General features: G+C 40.2%; 23 non-coding genes across 23 annotated transcripts; all 23 read left to right on the top strand.

Annotated features, from left to right (window-relative positions):
- The first annotated feature begins 103 nt into the window (after positions 1 to 103).
- trnak-cuu (transfer RNA lysine (anticodon CUU)) lies at positions 104 to 176 on the top strand. Its single transcript has one exon. It is a non-coding gene; the product is annotated as a tRNA-Lys (tRNA).
- Positions 177 to 321: 145 nt separating this feature from the next.
- Positions 322 to 394, top strand: trnak-cuu (transfer RNA lysine (anticodon CUU)). Its single transcript has one exon. It is a non-coding gene; the product is annotated as a tRNA-Lys (tRNA).
- A 1,902-nt stretch (positions 395 to 2,296) lies between these two features.
- Positions 2,297 to 2,369, top strand: trnak-cuu (transfer RNA lysine (anticodon CUU)). Its single transcript has one exon. It is a non-coding gene; the product is annotated as a tRNA-Lys (tRNA).
- Positions 2,370 to 3,344: 975 nt separating this feature from the next.
- On the top strand, positions 3,345 to 3,417 carry trnak-cuu (transfer RNA lysine (anticodon CUU)). Its single transcript has one exon. It is a non-coding gene; the product is annotated as a tRNA-Lys (tRNA).
- A 145-nt stretch (positions 3,418 to 3,562) lies between these two features.
- trnak-cuu (transfer RNA lysine (anticodon CUU)) lies at positions 3,563 to 3,635 on the top strand. Its single transcript has one exon. It is a non-coding gene; the product is annotated as a tRNA-Lys (tRNA).
- A 583-nt stretch (positions 3,636 to 4,218) lies between these two features.
- trnak-cuu (transfer RNA lysine (anticodon CUU)) lies at positions 4,219 to 4,291 on the top strand. The gene has a single exon. It is a non-coding gene; the product is annotated as a tRNA-Lys (tRNA).
- Positions 4,292 to 4,436: 145 nt separating this feature from the next.
- On the top strand, positions 4,437 to 4,509 carry trnak-cuu (transfer RNA lysine (anticodon CUU)). Its single transcript has one exon. It is a non-coding gene; the product is annotated as a tRNA-Lys (tRNA).
- A 1,404-nt stretch (positions 4,510 to 5,913) lies between these two features.
- Positions 5,914 to 5,986, top strand: trnak-cuu (transfer RNA lysine (anticodon CUU)). Its single transcript has one exon. It is a non-coding gene; the product is annotated as a tRNA-Lys (tRNA).
- An 806-nt stretch (positions 5,987 to 6,792) lies between these two features.
- trnak-cuu (transfer RNA lysine (anticodon CUU)) lies at positions 6,793 to 6,865 on the top strand. Its single transcript has one exon. It is a non-coding gene; the product is annotated as a tRNA-Lys (tRNA).
- A 143-nt stretch (positions 6,866 to 7,008) lies between these two features.
- trnak-cuu (transfer RNA lysine (anticodon CUU)) lies at positions 7,009 to 7,081 on the top strand. The gene has a single exon. It is a non-coding gene; the product is annotated as a tRNA-Lys (tRNA).
- Positions 7,082 to 7,887: 806 nt separating this feature from the next.
- Positions 7,888 to 7,960, top strand: trnak-cuu (transfer RNA lysine (anticodon CUU)). Its single transcript has one exon. It is a non-coding gene; the product is annotated as a tRNA-Lys (tRNA).
- A 1,241-nt stretch (positions 7,961 to 9,201) lies between these two features.
- Positions 9,202 to 9,274, top strand: trnak-cuu (transfer RNA lysine (anticodon CUU)). Its single transcript has one exon. It is a non-coding gene; the product is annotated as a tRNA-Lys (tRNA).
- A 367-nt stretch (positions 9,275 to 9,641) lies between these two features.
- trnak-cuu (transfer RNA lysine (anticodon CUU)) lies at positions 9,642 to 9,714 on the top strand. The gene has a single exon. It is a non-coding gene; the product is annotated as a tRNA-Lys (tRNA).
- Positions 9,715 to 10,955: 1,241 nt separating this feature from the next.
- Positions 10,956 to 11,028, top strand: trnak-cuu (transfer RNA lysine (anticodon CUU)). The gene has a single exon. It is a non-coding gene; the product is annotated as a tRNA-Lys (tRNA).
- A 799-nt stretch (positions 11,029 to 11,827) lies between these two features.
- On the top strand, positions 11,828 to 11,900 carry trnak-cuu (transfer RNA lysine (anticodon CUU)). Its single transcript has one exon. It is a non-coding gene; the product is annotated as a tRNA-Lys (tRNA).
- Positions 11,901 to 12,043: 143 nt separating this feature from the next.
- Positions 12,044 to 12,116, top strand: trnak-cuu (transfer RNA lysine (anticodon CUU)). The gene has a single exon. It is a non-coding gene; the product is annotated as a tRNA-Lys (tRNA).
- Positions 12,117 to 12,491: 375 nt separating this feature from the next.
- On the top strand, positions 12,492 to 12,564 carry trnak-cuu (transfer RNA lysine (anticodon CUU)). Its single transcript has one exon. It is a non-coding gene; the product is annotated as a tRNA-Lys (tRNA).
- Positions 12,565 to 13,573: 1,009 nt separating this feature from the next.
- On the top strand, positions 13,574 to 13,646 carry trnak-cuu (transfer RNA lysine (anticodon CUU)). The gene has a single exon. It is a non-coding gene; the product is annotated as a tRNA-Lys (tRNA).
- A 1,247-nt stretch (positions 13,647 to 14,893) lies between these two features.
- trnak-cuu (transfer RNA lysine (anticodon CUU)) lies at positions 14,894 to 14,966 on the top strand. Its single transcript has one exon. It is a non-coding gene; the product is annotated as a tRNA-Lys (tRNA).
- Positions 14,967 to 15,111: 145 nt separating this feature from the next.
- On the top strand, positions 15,112 to 15,184 carry trnak-cuu (transfer RNA lysine (anticodon CUU)). Its single transcript has one exon. It is a non-coding gene; the product is annotated as a tRNA-Lys (tRNA).
- Positions 15,185 to 15,991: 807 nt separating this feature from the next.
- trnak-cuu (transfer RNA lysine (anticodon CUU)) lies at positions 15,992 to 16,064 on the top strand. The gene has a single exon. It is a non-coding gene; the product is annotated as a tRNA-Lys (tRNA).
- Positions 16,065 to 17,961: 1,897 nt separating this feature from the next.
- trnak-cuu (transfer RNA lysine (anticodon CUU)) lies at positions 17,962 to 18,034 on the top strand. The gene has a single exon. It is a non-coding gene; the product is annotated as a tRNA-Lys (tRNA).
- A 145-nt stretch (positions 18,035 to 18,179) lies between these two features.
- On the top strand, positions 18,180 to 18,252 carry trnak-cuu (transfer RNA lysine (anticodon CUU)). The gene has a single exon. It is a non-coding gene; the product is annotated as a tRNA-Lys (tRNA).
- The last annotated feature ends 501 nt before the right edge of the window (positions 18,253 to 18,753 follow it).

Raw genomic sequence — 18,753 nt, 5'->3', positions numbered from 1 at the left:
CACGTGAGCTGTTTCACACATCTCATACATGTCCATACAACGTTTACTCATGATGTATAATAGTATGCATAACAAAAGTTGACGTAATTTTCTAAAAAATATAACCCGGTTAGCTCAGTCGGTAGAGCATGAGACTCTTAATCTCAGGGTCGTGGGTTCGAGCCCCACATTGGGTGCAACCCTTTAGAACATTGATGTGGAACGTGGGAAAGGCCTTTCACGTGAGCTGTTTCACACATCTTATACATGTCCATACATCATTTACTCATGATGTATAACAGTATGCATAACAAAAATTGGCGTAATTTTCTAAAAAATATAGCCCGGTTAGCTCAGTCGGTAGAGCATGAGACTCTTAATCTCAGGGTCGTGGGTTCGAGCCCCACATTGGGTGCTTTCTTCATCCTTTCAAACATAGATGTGAAACATGTGACAGGCCTTTCACATGAGCTGTTTCACACATCTTATACATGTCCATACATCATTTACTCATGATGTATGCATAACAAAAATTGACGTAATTTTCTTAAAAATATCACCAGGTTAGCTCATTCGGTAGAGCATGACACTCTTATTCTCAGGGTCGTGGGTTCGAGCCCCACATTGGGTGCTATCTTCATCGTTCAGAACATAGATGAGGAATGTGTGACAGGCCTTTCACGTGAGCTGTTTCACACATTTTATACATGTCCATACATCATTAACTCATGATGTATAATAGTATGCATAACAAAAATTGACGTCATTTTCTTAAAAATGTAGCCCGGTTAGCTCAGTCGGTAGAGCATGAGACTCTTAATCTCAGGGTCGTGGGTTCGAGAAAGCATTGGGTGCTTTCTTCATCATTCAGAACATAGATGAGGGTTGTGTGACAGGCCTTTCACGTAAGCTGTTTCACACATCTTATACATGTCCATACATCATTTACTCATGGTGTATAATAGTATGCATAACAAAAATTTACGTAATTTTCTAAACAATATAGCCCGGTTAGCTCAGTCGGTAGAGCATGAGACTCTTAATCTCAGGGTCATTGGTTTGAGCCCCACATTGGGTGCTATCTTCATCATTCAGAACATAGATATGGAACATGTGACAGGCCTTTCACATGAGCTGTTACACACATCTTATACATGTCCATTCATCATTTACTCATGATGTATGCATAACAAAAATTGACGTAATTTTCTTAAAAATATCACCAGGTTAGCTCATTCGGTAGAGCATGAGACTCTTAATCTCAGGGTCGTGGGTTCGAGCCCCACATTGGGTGCTATCTTCATCGTTCAGAACATAGATGTGGAACATGTGACAGGCCTTTCACGTGAGCTGTTTCACACATCTTATACATGTCCATACATCATTTACTCATGATGTATAATAGTATGCATAACAAAAATTGACGTCATTTTCTTAAAAATGTAGCCCGGTTAGCTCAGTCGGTAGAGCATGAAACTCTTAATCTCAGGGTCGTGGGTTCGAGCCCCACATTGGGTGCTATCTTCATCATTCAGAACATAGATATGGAACATGTGACAGGCCTTTCACATGAGCTGTTACACACATCTTATACATGTCCATTCATCATTTACTCATGATGTATGCATAACAAAAATTGACGTAATTTTCTTAAAAATATAACCAGGTTAGCTCATTCGGTAGAGCATGAGACTCTTAATCTCAGGGTCGTGGGTTCGAGCCCCACATTGGGTGCTTTCTTCATCCTTTCAAACATAGATGTGAAACATAGAACAGGCCTTTCACGTGAGCTGTTTCACACATCTTATTCATGTCCATACATCATTTACTCATGATGTATGCATAACAAAAATTGATGTAATTTTCTTAAAAATATCACCAGGTTAGCTCATTCGGTAGAGCATGACACTCTTAATCTCAGGGTCGTGGGTTCGAGCCCCACATTGGGTGCTATCTTCATCGTTCAGAACATAGATGTGGAACATGTGACAGGCCTTTCACGTGAGCTGTTTCACACATCTTATACATGTACATACATCATTTACTCATGATGTATGCATAACAAAAATTGACATAATTTTCTTAAAAATATCACCAGGTTAGCTCATTTTGTAGAGCATGACACTCTTAATCTCAGGGTCGTGGGTTCGAGCCCCACATTGGGTGCTATCTTCATCGTTCAGAACATAGATGAGGAATGTGTGACAGGCCTTTCACGTGGGATGTTTCACACATCTTATACATGTCCATACAACGTTTACTCATGATGTATAATAGTATGCATAACAAAAATTGACGTAATTTTCTAAAAAATATAGCCCGGTTAGCTCAGTCGGTAGAGCATGAGACTCTTAATCTCAGGGTCGTGGGTTCGAGCCCCACATTGGGTGCTTTCTTCATCCTTTCAAACATAGATGTGAAACATAGGACAGGCCTTTCACATGAGCTGTTTCACACATCTTATACATGTCCATACATCATTTACTCATGATGTATGCATAACAAAAATTGACGTAATTTTCTAAAAAATATAGCCCGGTTAGCTCAGTCGGTAGAGCATGAGACTCTTAATCTCAGGGTTGTGGGTTCAAGCCCCACATTGGGTGCTATCTTCATCGTTCAGAACATAGATGAGGAATGTGTGACAGGCCTTTCACGTGAGCTGTTTCACACATCTCATACATGTCCATACAACGTTTACTCATGATGTATAATAGTATGCATAACAAAAATTTACGTAATTTTCTAAACAATATAGCCCGGTTAGCTCAGTCGGTAGAGCATGAGACTCTTAATCTCAGTGAGCTGTTTCACACATCTTATACATGAGCTGTTTCACACATCTTATACATGTCCATACATCATTTACTCATGATGTATAATAGTATGCATAACAAAAGTTGACGTAATTTTCTTAAAAATGTAGCCCAGTTAACACAGTCAGTAGAGCATGAGACTCTTAATCTCAGGGTCATGGGTTCAAGCCCCACATTGGGTGCTATCTTCATCATTCAGAACATAGATGTGGAACATGTGACAGGCCTTTCACATGAGCTGTTTCACACATCTTATACATGTCCATACATCATTTACTCATGATGTATGCATAACAAAAATTGACGTAATTTTCTTAAAAATATCACCAGGTTAGCTCATTCGGTAGAGCATGACACTCTTAATCTCAGGGTCGTGGGTTCGAGCCCCACATTGGGTGCTATCTTCATCGTTCAGAACATAGATGAGGAATGTGTGACAGGCCTTTCACGTGAGCTGTTTCACACATTTTTTACATGTCCATACATCATTAACTCATGATGTATAATAGTATGCATAACAAAAGTTGACGTAATTTTCTAAAAAATATAACCCGGTTAGCTCAGTCGGTAGAGCATGAGACTCTTAATCTCAGGGTCGTGGGTTCGAGCCCCACATTGGGTGCTACCCTTTAGAACATTGATGTGGAACGTGGGAAAGGCCTTTCACGTGAGCTGTTTCACACATCTTATACATGTCCATACATCATTTACTCATGATGTATAACAGTATGCATAACAAAAATTGGGGTAATTTTCTAAAAAATATAGCCCGGTTAGCTCAGTCGGTAGAGCATGAGACTCTTAATCTCAGGGTCGTGGGTTCGAGCCCCACATTGGGTGCTTTCTTCATCCTTTCAAACATAGATGTGAAACATAGAACAGGCCTTTCACATGAGCTGTTTCACACATCTTATTCATGTCCATACATCATTTACTCATGATGTATGCATAACAAAAATTGATGTAATTTTCTTAAAAATATCACCAGGTTAGCTCATTCGGTAGAGCATGACACTCTTAATCTCAGGGTCGTGGGTTCGAGCCCCACATTGGGTGCTATCTTCATCGTTCAGAACATAGATGTGGAACATGTGACAGGCCTTTCACGTGAGCTGTTTCACACATCTTATACATGTACATACATCATTTACTCATGATGTATGCATAACAAAAATTGACATAATTTTCTTAAAAATATCACCAGGTTAGCTCATTTTGTAGAGCATGACACTCTTAATCTCAGGGTCGTGGGTTCGAGCCCCACATTGGGTGCTATCTTCATCGTTCAGAACATAGATGAGGAATGTGTGACAGGCCTTTCACGTGGGATGTTTCACACATCTTATACATGTCCATACAACGTTTACTCATGATGTATAATAGTATGCATAACAAAAATTGTCGTCATTTTCTTAAAAATGTAGCCCGGTTAGCTCAGTCGGTAGAGCATGAGACTCTTAATCTCAGGGTCGTGGGTTCGAGCCCCACATTGGGTGCTACCCTTTAGAACATTGATGTGGAACGTGGGAAAGGCCTTTCACGTGAGCTGTTTCACACATCTTATACATGTCCATACATCATTTACTCATGATGTATAATAGTATGCATAACAAAAATTGACGTAATTTTCTAAAAAATATAGCCCGGTTAGCTCAGTCGGTAGAGCATGAGACTCTTAATCTCAGGGTCGTGGGTTCGAGCCCCACATTGGGTGCTTTCTTCATCCTTTCAAACATAGATGTGAAACATAGAACAGGCCTTTCACATGAGCTGTTTCACACATCTTATACATGTCCATTTATCATTTACTCATGATGTATGCATAACAAAAATTGACGTAATTTTCTAAAAAATATAGCCCGGTTAGCTCAGTCAGTAGAGCATGAGACTCTTATATCTCAGGGTTGTGGGTTCAAGCCCCACATTGGGTGCTTTCTTCATCCTTTAAAACATAGATGTGAAACATAGAACAGGCCTTTCACATGAGCTGTTTCACACATCTTATACATGTCCATTTATCATTTACTCATGATGTATGCATAACAAAAATTGACGTCATTTTCTTAAAAATGTAGCCCGGTTAGCTCAGTCGGTAGAGCATGAGACTCTTAATCTCAGGGTCGTGGGTTCGAGAAAGCATTGGGTGCTTTCTTCATCATTCAGAACATAGATGAGGGTTGTGTGACAGGCCTTTCACATAAGCTGTTTCACACATCTTATACATGTCCATACATCATTTACTCATGATGTATAATAGTATGCATAACAAAAATTTACGTAATTTTCTAAACAATATAGCCCGGTTAGCTCAGTCGGTAGAGCATGAGACTCTTAATCTCAGTGAGCTGTTTCACACATCTTATACATGAGCTGTTTCACACATCTTATACATGTCCATACATCGTTTACGCATGATGTATAATAGTATGCATAACAAAAATTGACGTCATTTTCTTACAAATGTAGCCCGGTTAGCTCAGTCAGTAGAGCATGAGACTCTTAATCTCAGGGTCGTGGGTTCGAGCCCCACATTGGGTGCTATCTTCATCGTTCAGAACATAGATGTGGAACATGTGACAGGCCTTTCACGTGAGCTGTATCACACATCTTATACATGTCCATACATCATTTACTCATGATGTATGCATAACAAAAATTTACGTAATTTACTTAAAAATGTAGCCCGGTTAGCTCAGTCAGTAGAGCATGAGACTCTTTATCTCAGGGTCATGGGTTCGAGCCCCACATTGGGTGCTATCTTCATCGTTCACAACATAGATGAGGAATGTGTGACAGGCCTTTCACGTGAGCTGTTTCACACATCTTATACATGTCCATACATCGATTACTCATAATGTATAATAGTATGCATAACAAAAATTGACGTCATTGTCTTAAAAATGTAGCCCGGTTAACTCAGTCGGTAGAGCATGACACTCTTAATCTCAGGGTCGTGGGTTCGAGCCCCACATTGGGTGCTTTCTTCATCGTTCAGAACATAGATGTGGAACATGTAACAGGCCTTTCACATGAGCTGTTTCACATGTCCATACATCATTTACTCATGATGTATAATAGTATGCATAACAAAAGTTGACGTAATTTTCTAAAAAATATAACCCGGTTAGCTCAGTCGGTAGAGCATGAGACTCTTAATCTCAGGGTCGTGGGTTCGAGCCCCACATTGGGTGCTTTCTTCATCGTTCAGAACATAGATGTGGAACATGTAACAGGCCTTTCACATGAGCTGTTTCATACATGTCCATACATCATTTACTCATGATGTATAATAGTATGCATAACAAAAGTTGACGTAATTTTCTTAAAAATGTAGCCCGGTTAACTCAGTCAGTAGAGCATGAGACTCTTAATCTCAGGGTCATGGGTTCAAGCCCCACATTGGGTGCTATCTTCATCATTCAGAACATAGATATGGAACATGTGACAGGCCTTTCACATGAGCTGTTTCACACATCTTATACATGTCCATTCATCATTTACTCATGATGTATGCATAACAAAAATTGACGTAATTTTCTTAAAAATATCACCAGGTTAGCTCATTCGGTAGAGCATGAGACTCTTAATCTCAGGGTCGTGGGTTCAAGCCCCACATTGGGTGCTATCTTCATCGTTCAGAACATGGATGTGGAACATGTGACAGGCCTTTCACGTGAGCTGTTTCACACATCTTATACATGTCCATACATCATTTACTCATGATGTATAATAGTATGCATAACAAAAATTGACGTCATTTTCTTAAAAATGTAGCCCGGTTAGCTCAGTCAGTAGAGCATGAAACTCTTAATCTCAGGGTCGTGGGTTCGAGCCCCACATTGGGTGCTTTCTTTATCGTTCAGAACATAGATGAGGGATGTGTGACAGGCCTTTCACGTGAGCTGTTTCACACATCTTATACATGTCCATACATCATTTACTCATGATGTATAATAGTATGCATAACAAAAATTGACGTAATTTTCTAAAAAATATAACCCGGTTAGCTCAGTCGGTAGAGCATGAGACTCTTAATCTCAGGGTCGTGGGTTCGAGCCCCACATTGGGTGCTATCTTCATCCTTTCAAACATAGATGTTGAACATGTGACAGGCCTTTCACATGAGCTGTTTCACACATCTTATACATGTCCCTACATCATTTACTCATGATGTATGCATAACAAAAGTTGACGTAATTTTCTAAAAAATATAACCCGGTTAGCTCAGTCGGTAGAGCATGAGACTCTTAATCTCAGGGTCGTGGGTTCGAGCCCCACATTGGGTGCTTTCTTCATCGTTCAGAACATAGATGTGGAACATGTAACAGGCCTTTCACATGAGCTGTTTCATACATGTCCATACATCATTTACTCATGATGTATAATAGTATGCATAACAAAAGTTGACGTAATTTTCTTAAAAATGTAGCCCGGTTAACTCAGTCAGTAGAGCATGAGACTCTTAATCTCAGGGTCATGGGTTCAAGCCCCACATTGGGTGCTATCTTCATCATTCAGAACATAGATATGGAACATGTGACAGGCCTTTCACATGAGCTGTTTCACACATCTTATACATCTCCATTCATCATTTACTCATGATGTATGCATAACAAAAATTGACGTAATTTTCTTAAAAATATCACCAGGTTAGCTCATTCGGTAGAGCATGAGACTCTTAATCTCAGGGTCGTGGGTTCGAGCCCCACATTGGGTGCTATCTTCATCGTTCAGAACATGGATGTGGAACATGTGACAGGCCTTTCACGTGAGCTGTTTCACACATCTTATACATGTCCATACATCATTTACTCATGATGTATAATAGTATGCATAACAAAAATTGACGTCATTTTCTTAAAAATGTAGCCCGGTTAGCTCAGTCAGTAGAGCATGAAACTCTTAATCTCAGGGTCGTGGGTTCGAGCCCCACATTGGGTGCTTTCTTTATCGTTCAGAACATAGATGAGGGATGTGTGACAGGCCTTTCACGTGAGCTGTTTCACACATCTTATACATGTCCATACATCATTTACTCATGATGTATAATAGTATGCATAACAAAAATTGACGTAATTTTCTAAAAAATATAACCCGGTTAGCTCAGTCGGTAGAGCATGAGACTCTTAATCTCAGGGTCGTGGGTTCGAGCCCCACATTGGGTGCTATCTTCATCCTTTCAAACATAGATGTTGAACATGTGACAGGCCTTTCACATGAGCTGTTTCACACATCTTATACATGTCCCTACATCATTTACTCATGATGTATGCATAACAACAATTGACGTAATTTTCTAAAAAATATAGCCCGTTTAGCTCAGTCGGTAGAGCATGAGACTCTTAATCTCAGGGTTGTGGGTTCAAGCCCCACATTGGGTAATATCTTCATCATTCAGAACATAGATGTGGAACATGTGACAGGCCTTTCACGTGAGCTGTTTCACACATCTTATACATGTCCATACATCATTTACTCATGATGTATAATAGTATGCATAACAAAAATTGACGTCATTTTCTTAAAAATGTAGCCCGGTTAGCTCAGTCAGTAGAGCATGAAACTCTTCATCTCAGGGTCGTGGGTTCGAGCCCCACATTGGGTGCTTTCTTTATCGTTCAGAACATAGATGAGGGATGTGTGACAGGCCTTTCACGTGAGCTGTTTCACACATCTTATACATGTCCATACATCATTTACTCATGATGTATAATAGTATGCATAACAAAAATTGACGTAATTTTCTAAAAAATATAACCCGGTTAGCTCAGTCGGTAGAGCATGAGACTCTTAATCTCAGGATCGTGGGTTCGAGCCCCACATTGGGTGCTATCTTCATCCTTTCAAACATAGATGTTGAACATGTGACAGGCCTTTCACATGAGCTGTTTCACACATCTTATACATGTCCCTACATCATTTACTCATGATGTATGCATAACAACAATTGACGTAATTTTCTAAAAAATATAGCCCGTTTAGCTCAGTCGGTAGAGCATGAGACTCTTAATCTCAGGGTTGTGGGTTCAAGCCCCACATTGGGTGCTATCTTCATCGTTCAGAACATAGATGTGGAACATGTGACAGGCCTTTCACGTGAGCTGTTTCACACATCTTATACATGTCCATACATCATTTACTCATGATGTATGCATAACAAAAATTTACATAATTTTCTTAAAAATATCACCAGGTTAGCTCATTTTGTAGAGCATGACACTCTTAATCTCAGGGTCGTGGGTTCGAGCCCCACATTGGGTGCTACCCTTTAGAACATTGATGTGGAACGTGGGAAAGGCCTTTCACGTGAGCTGTTTCACACATCTTATACATGTCCATACATCATTTACTCATGATGTATAATAGTATGCATAACAAAAATTGGCGTAATTTTCTACAAAATAAAGCCCGGTTAGCTCAGTCGGTAGAGCATGAGACTCTTAATCTCAGGGTCGTGGGTTCGAGCCCCACATTGGGTGTTTTCTTCATCCTTTCAAACATAGATGTGAAACATAGAACAGGCCTTTCACATGAGCTGTTTCACACATCTTATACATGTCCATACATCATTTACTCATGATGTATGCATAACAAAAATTGACGTAATTTTCTAAAAAATATAGCCCGGTTAGCTCAGTCGGTAGAGCATGAGACTCTTAATCTCTGGGTTGTGGGTTCAAGCCCCACATTGGGTGCTATCTTCATCGTTCAGAACATAGATGAGGAATGTGTGACAGGCCTTTCACGTGAGCTGTTTCACACATCTTATACAGGTCCATACAACGTTTACTCATGATGTATAATAGTATGCATAACAAAAATTGACGTCATTGTCTTAAAAATGTAGCCCGGTTAGCTCAGTCGGTAGAGCATGAGACTCTTAATCTCAGGGTCGTGGGTTCGAGCCCCACATTGGGTGCTATCTTTATCCTTTCAAACATAGATGTGAAACATAGAACAGGCTTTTCACGTGAGCTGTTTCACACATCTTATTCATGTCCATACATCATTTACTCATGATGTATGCATAACAAAAATTGATGTAATTTTCTTGAAAATATCACCAGGTTAGCTCATTCGGTAGAGCATGACACTCTTAATCTCAGGGTCGTGGGTTCGAGCCCCACATTGGGTGCTATCTTCATCGTTCAGAACATAGATGTGGAACATGTGACAGGCCTTTCACGTGAGCTGTTTCACACATCTTATACATGTACATACATCATTTACTCATGATGTATGCATAACAAAAATTGACATAATTTTCTTAAAAATATCACCAGGTTAGCTCATTTTGTAGAGCATGACACTCTTAATCTCAGGGTCGTGGGTTCGAGCCCCACATTGGGTGCTATCTTCATCGTTCAGAACATAGATGAGGAATGTGTGACAGGCCTTTCACGTGGGATGTTTCACACATCTTATACATGTCCATACAACGTTTACTCATGATGTATAATAGTATGCATAACAAAAATTGACGTCATTTTCTTAAAAATGTACCCCGGTTAGCTCAGTCGGTAGAGCATGAGACTCTTAATCTCAGGGTCGTGGGTTCGAGCCCCACATTGGGTGCTACCCTTTAGAACATTGATGTGGAACGTGGGAAAGGCCTTTCACGTGAGCTGTTTCACACATCTTATACATGTCCATACATCATTTACTCATGATGTATAATAGTATGCATAACAAAAATTGCCGTAATTTTCTAAAAAATATAGCCCGGTTAGCTCAGTCGGTAGAGCATGAGACTCTTAATCTCAGGGTCGTGGGTTTGAGCCCCACATTGGGTGCTTTCTTCATCCTTTCAAACATAGATGTGAAACATAGAACAGGCCTTTCACATGAGCTGTTTCACACATCTTATACAGGTCCATACATCATTTACTCATGATGTATGCATAACAAAAATTGACGTAATTTTCTAAAAAATATAGCCCGGTTAGCTCAGTCGGTAGAGCATGAGACTCTTAATCTCAGGGATGTGGGTTCAAGCCCCACATTGGGTGTTACCTTCATCGTTCAGAACATAGATGAGGAATGTGTGACAGGCCTTTCACGTGAGCTGTTTCACACATCTCATACATGTCCATACAACGTTTACTCATGATGTATAATAGTATGCATAACAAAAATTGACGTCATTTTCCTAAGAATGTAGCCCGGTTAGCTCAGTCGGTAGAGCATGAGACTCTTAATCTCAGGGCCGTGGGTTCGAGCCCCACATTGGGTGCTATCTTCATCCTTTCAAACATAGATGTTGAACATGTGACAGGCCTTTCATGTGAGCTGTTTCACACATCTTATACATGTCCATACATCATTTCCTGATGATGTATAATAGTATGCATAATAAAAATTGACGTAATTTTCTAAAAAATATAGTCCGGTTAGCTCAGTCGGTAGACCATGAGACTCTTAATCTCAGGGTCGTGGGTTCGAGCCCCACATTGGGTGCTATCTTTATCCTTTCAAACATAGATGTGAAACATAGAACAGGCCTTTCACGTGAGCTGTTTCACACATCTTATTCATGTCCATACATCATTTACTCATGATGTATGCATAACAAAAATTGATGTAATCTTCTTAAAAATATCACCAGGTTAGCTCATTCGGTAGAGCATGACACTCTTAATCTCAGGGTCGTGGGTTCGAGCCCCACATTGGGTGCTATCTTCATCGTTCAGAACATAGATGTGGAACATGTGACAGGCCTTTCACGTGAGCTGTTTCACACATCTTATACATGTACATACATCATTTACTCATGATGTATGCATAACAAAAATTGACATAATTTTCTTAAAAATATCACCAGGTTAGCTCGTTTTGTAGAGCATGACACTCTTAATCTCAGGGTCGTGGGTTCGAGCCCCACATTGGGTGCTATCTTCATCGTTCAGAACATAGATGAGGAATGTGTGACAGGCCTTTCACGTGGGATGTTTCACACATCTTATACATGTCCATACAACGTTTACTCATGATGTATGCATAACAAAAATTGACGTCATTTTCTTAAAAATGTAGCCCGGTTAGCTCAGTCGGTAGAGCATGAGACTCTTAATCTCAGGGTCGTGGGTTCGAGCCCCACATTGGGTGCTTTCATCATCGTTCAGAACATAGATGTGGAACATGTGACAGGCCTTTCACGTGAGCTGTTTCACACATCTTATACATGTCCATACATCATTTACTCATGATGTATGCATAACAAAAATTGACGTAAATTTCTAAAAAATATAGCCCAGTTAGCTCAGTTGGTAGAGCATGAGACTCTTAATCTCAGGGTCGTGGGTTCGAGCCCCACATTGGGTGCTATTTTCATCGTTCAGAACATAGATGAGGAATGTGTGACAGGCCTTTCACGTGAGATGTTTCACACATCTTATACATGTCCATACAACGTTTACTCATGATGTATAATAGTATGCATAACAAAAATTGACGTCATTTTCTTAAAAATGTAGCCCGGTTAGCTCAGTCGGTAGAGCATGAGACTCTTAATCTCAGGGTCATGGGTTCAAGCCCCACAGTGGGTGCTATCTTCATCATTCAGAACATAGATGAGGAATGTGTGACAGGCCTTTCACGTGAGCTGTTTCACACATCTTATACATGTCCATACATCATTTACTCATGATGTATAATAGTATGCATAACAAAAATTGACGTCATTTTCTTAAAAATGTAGCCCGGTTAGCTCAGTCGGTAGAGCATGAGACTCTTAATCTCAGGGTCGTGGGTTCGAGCCCCACATTGGGTGCTTTCTTCATCCTTTCAAACATAGATGTGAAACATAGGACAGGCCTTTCACATGAGCTGTTTCACACATCTTATACATGTCCATACATCATTTACTCATGATGTATGCATAACAAAAATTGACTTAAATTTCTAAAAAATATAGCCCAGTTAGCTCAGTCGGTAGAGCATGAGACTCTTAATATCAAGGTCGTGGGTTCGAGCCCCACATTGGGTGCTATCTTCATCGTTCAGAACATAGATGAGGAATGTGTGACAGGCCTTTCACGTGGGATGTTTCACACATCTTATACATGTCCATACATCATTTACTCATGATGTATGCATAACAAAAATTGACGTAATTTTCTTAAAAATATCACCAGGTTAGCTCATTCGGTAGAGCATGACACTCTTAATCTCAGGGTCGTGGGTTCGAGCCCCACATTGGGTGCTATCTTCATCGTTCAGAACATAGATGTGGAACATGTGACAGGCCTTTCACGTGAGCTGTTTCACACATCTTATACATGTCCATACATCATTTACTCATGATGTATGCATAACAAAAATTGACGTAATTTTCTTAAAAATATCACCAGGTTAGCTCATTCGGTAGAGCATGACACTCTTAATCTCAGGGTCGTGGGTTCGAGCCCCATATTGGGTGCTATCTTCATCGTTCAGAACATAGATGTGGAACATGTGACAGGCCTTTCACGTGAGCTGTTTCACACATCTTATACATGTCCATACATCATTTACTCATGATGTATGCATAACAAAAATTGACATAATTTTCTTAAAAATATCACCAGGTTAGCTCATTTTGTAGAGCATGACACTCTTAATCTCAGGGTCGTGGGTTCGAGCCCCACATTGGGTGCTACCCTTTAGAACATTGATGTGGAACGTGGGAAAGGCCTTTCACGTGAGCTGTTTCACACATCTTATACATGTCCATACATCATTTACTCATGATGTATAATAGTATGCATAACAAAAATTGACGTAATTTTCTAAAAAATATAACCTGGTTAGCTCAGTCGGTAGAGCATGAGACTCTTAATCTCAGGGTCGTGGGTTCGAGCCCCACATTGGGTGCTTTCTTCATCGTTCAGAACATAGATGTGGAACATAGAACAGGCCTTTCACATGAGCTGTTTCACACATCTTATACATGTCCATACATCATTTACTCATGATGTATGCATAACAAAAATTGACGTAATTTTCTAAAAAATATAGCCCGGTTAGCTCAGTCAGTAGAGCATGAGACTCTTAATCTCAGGGTTGTGGGTTCGAGCCCCACATTGGGTGCTATCTTCATCGTTCATAACATAGATGAGGAATGTGTGACAGGCCTTTCACGTGAGCTGTTTCACACAACTTATACATGTCCATACAACGTTTACTCATGATGTATAATAGTATGCATAACAAAAATTGACGTAATTTTCCTAAGAATGTAGCCCGGTTAGCTCAGTCGGTAGAGCGTGAGACTCTTAATCTCAGGATCGTGGGTTCGAGCCCCACATTGGGTGCTTTCTTCATCATTCAGAACATAGATGTGGAACATGTGACAGGCCTTTCACATGAGCTGTTTCACACATCTTATACATGTCCATACATCATTTCCTGATGATGTATAATAGTATGCATAATAAAAATTGACGTAATTTTCTAAACAATATAGCCCGGTTAGCTCAGTCGGTAGAGCATGAGACTCTTAATCTCAGGGTCGTGGGTTTGAGCCCCACATTGGGTGCTTTCTTCATCCTTTCAAACATAGATGTGAAACATAGAACAGGCCTTTCACGTGAGCTGTTTCACACATCTTATTCATGTCCATACATCATTTACTCATGATGTATGCATAACAAAAATTGATGTAATTTTCTTAAAAATATCACCAGGTTAGCTCATTCGGTAGAGCATGACACTCTTAATCTCAGGGTCGTGGGTTCGAGCCCCACATTGGGTGCTATCTTCATCGCTCAGAACATAGATGTGGAACATGTGACAGGCCTTTCACGTGAGCTGTTTCACACATCTTATACATGTACATACATCATTTACTCATGATGTATGCATAACAAAAATTGACATAATTTTCTTAAAAATATCACCAGGTTAGCTCATTTTGTCGAGCATGACACTCTTAATCTCAGGGTCGTGGGTTCGAGCCCCACATTGGGTGCTATCTTCATCGTTCAGAACATAGATGAGGAATGTGTGACAGGCCTTTCACGTGGGATGTTTCACACATCTTATACATGTCCATACAACGTTTACTCATGATGTATAATAGTATGCATAACAAAAATTGACGTCATTTTCTTAAAAATGTAGCCCGGTTAGCTCAGTCGGTAGAGCATGAGACTCTTAATCTCAGGGTCGTGGGTTCGAGCCCCACATTGGGTGCTACCCTTTAGAACATTGATGTGGAACGTGGGAAAGGCCTTTCACGTGAGCTGTTTCACACATCTTACACATGTCCATACATCATTTACTCATGATGTATAATAGTATGCATAACAAAAATTGACGTAATTTTCTAAAAAATATAGCCCGGTTAGCTCAGTCGGTAGAGCATGAGACTCTTAATCTCAGGGTCGTGGGTTCGAGCCCCACATTGGGTGCTTTCTTCATCCTTTCAAACATAGATGTGAAACATAGAACAGGCCTTTCACATGAGCTGTTTCACACATCTTATACATGTCCATACATCATTTACTCATGATGTATGCATAACAAAAATTGACGTAATTTTCTAAAAAATATAGCCCGGTTAGCTCAGTCGGTAGAGCATGAGACTCTTAATCTCAGGGATGTGGGTTCAAGCCCCACAGTGGGTGCTACCTTCATCGTTCAGAACATAGATGAGGAATGTGTGACAGGCCTTTCACGTGAGATGTTTCACACATCTTATACATGTCCATACAACGTTTACTCATGATGTATAATAGTATGCATAACAAAAATTGACGTCATTTTCTTAAAAATGTAGCCCGGTTAGCTCAGTCGGTAGAGCATGACACTCTTAATCTCAGGGTCATGGGTTCAAGCCCCACAGTGGGTGCTATCTTCATCATTCAGAACATAGATGAGGAATGTGTGACAGGCCTTTCACGTGAGCTGTTTCACACATCTTATACATGTCCATACATCATTTACTCATGATGTATAATAGTATGCATAACAAAAATTGACGTCATTTTCTTAAAAATGTAGCCCGGTTAGCTCAGTCGGTAGAGCATGAGACTCTTAATCTCAGGGTCGTGGGTTTGAGCCCCACATTGGGTGCTTTCTTCATCCTTTCAAACATAGATGTGAAACATAGGACAGGCCTTTCACATGAGCTGTTTCACACATCTTATACATGTCCATACATCATTTACTCATGATGTATGCATAACAAAAATTGACGTAAATTTCTAAAAAATATAGCCCAGTTAGCTCAGTCGGTAGAGCATGAGACTCTTAATCTCAAGGTCGTGGGTTCGAGCCCCACATTGGGTGCTATCTTCATCGTTCAGAACATAGATGAGGAATGTGTGACAGGCCTTTCACGTGGGATGTTTCACACATCTTATACATGTCCATACATCATTTACTCATGATGTATGCATAACAAAAATTGACGTAATTTTCTTAAAAATATCACCAGGTTAGCTCATTCGGTAGAGCATGACACTCTTAATCTCAGGGTCGTGGGTTCGAGCCCCACATTGGGTGCTATCTTCATCGTTCAGAACATAGATGTGGAACATGTGACAGGCCTTTCACGTGAGCTGTTTCACACATCTTATACATGTCCATACATCATTTACTCATGATGTATGCATAACAAAAATTGACGTAATTTTCTTAAAAATATCACCAGGTTAGCTCATTCGGTAGAGCATGACACTCTTAATCTCAGGGTCGTGGGTTCGAGCCCCATATTGGGTGCTATCTTCATCGTTCAGAACATAGATGTGGAACATGTGACAGGCCTTTCACGTGAGCTGTTTCACACATCTTATACATGTCCATACATCATTTACTCATGATGTATGCATAACAAAAATTGACATAATTTTCTTAAAAATATCACCAGGTTAGCTCATTTTGTAGAGCATGACACTCTTAATCTCAGGGTCGTGGGTTCGAGCCCCACATTGGGTGCTACCCTTTAGAACATTGATGTGGAACGTGGGAAAGGCCTTTCACGTGAGCTGTTTCACACATCTTATACATGTCCATACATCATTTACTCATGATGTATAATAGTATGCATAACAAAAATTGACGTAATTTTCTAAAAAATATAACCCGGTTAGCTCAGTCGGTAGAGCATGAGACTCTTAATCTCAGGGTTGTGGGTTCGAGCCCCACATTGGGTGCTATCTTCATCGTTCAGAACATAGATGAGGAATGTGTGACAGGCCTTTCACGTGAGCTGTTTCACACAACTTATACATGTCCATACAACGTTTACTCATGATGTATAATAGTATGCATAACAAAAATTGACGTAATTTTCCTAAGAATGTAGCCCGGTTAGCTCAGTCGGTAGAGCGTGAGACTCTTAATCTCAGGATCGTGGGTTCGAGCCCCACATTGGGTGCTTTCTTCATCATTCAGAACATAGATGTGGAACATGTGACAGGCCTTTCACATGAGCTGTTTCACACATCTTATACATGTCCATACATCATTTCCTGATGATGTATAATAGTATGCATAATAAAAATTGACGTAATTTTCTAAACAATATAGCCCGGTTAGCTCAGTCGGTAGAGCATGAGACTCTTAATCTCAGGGTCGTGGGTTTGAGCCCCACATTGGGTGCTTTCTTCATCCTTTCAAACATAGATGTGAAACATAGAACAGGCCTTTCACGTGAGCTGTTTCACACATCTTATTCATGTCCATACATCATTTACTCATGATGTATGCATAACAAAAATTGATGTAATTTTCTTAAAAATATCACCAGGTTAGCTCATTCGGTAGAGCATGACACTCTTAATCTCAGGGTCGTGGGTTCGAGCCCCACATTGGGTGCTATCTTCATCGCTCAGAACATAGATGTGGAACATGTGACAGGCCTTTCACGTGAGCTGTTTCACACATCTTATACATGTACATACATCATTTACTCATGATGTATGCATAACAAAAATTGACATAATTTTCTTAAAAATATCACCAGGTTAGCTCATTTTGTCGAGCATGACACTCTTAATCTCAGGGTCGTGGGTTCGAGCCCCACATTGGGTGCTATCTTCATCGTTCAGAACATAGATGAGGAATGTGTGACAGGCCTTTCACGTGGGATGTTTCACACATCTTATACATGTCCATACAACGTTTACTCATGATGTATAATAGTATGCATAACAAAAATTGACGTCATTTTCTTAAAAATGTAGCCCGGTTAGCTCAGTCGGTAGAGCATGAGACTCTTAATCTCAGGGTCGTGGGTTCGAGCCCCACATTGGGTGCTACCCTTTAGAACATTGATGTGGAACGTGGGAAAGGCCTTTCACGTGAGCTGTTTCACACATCTTACACATGTCCATACATCATTTACTCATGATGTATAATAGTATGCATAACAAAAATTGACGTAATTTTCTAAAAAATATAGCCCGGTTAGCTCAGTCGGTAGAGCATGAGACTCTTAATCTCAGGGTCGTGGGTTCGAGCCCCACATTGGGTGCTTTCTTCATCCTTTCAAACATAGATGTGAAACATAGAACAGGCCTTTCACATGAGCTGTTTCACACATCTTATACATGTCCATACATCATTTACTCATGATGTATGCATAACAAAAATTGACGTAATTTTCTAAAAAATATAGCCCGGTTAGCTCAGTCGGTAGAGCATGAGACTCTTAATCTCAGGGATGTGGGTTCAAGCCCCACATTGGGTGCTACCTTCATCGTTCAGAACATAGATGAGGAATGTGTGACAGGCCTTTCACCTGAGATGATTCACACATCTTATACATGTCCATACAACGTTTACTCATGATGTATAATAGTATGCATAACAAAAATTGACGTCATTTTCTTAAAAATGTAGCCCGGTTAGCTCAGTCGGTAGAGCATGACACTCTTAATCTCAGGGTCATGGGTTCAAGCCCCACAGTGGGTGCTATCTTCATCATTCAGAACATAGATGAGGAATGTGTGACAGGCCTTTCACGTGAGCTGTT

This window comes from Labrus bergylta, chromosome 9 (genome assembly GCF_963930695.1).
Source record: "Labrus bergylta chromosome 9, fLabBer1.1, whole genome shotgun sequence".
Classification (NCBI taxonomy): Eukaryota; Metazoa; Chordata; class Actinopteri; order Labriformes; family Labridae; genus Labrus; species Labrus bergylta.
This window is presented reverse-complemented; position numbering and strand designations above follow the sequence as displayed.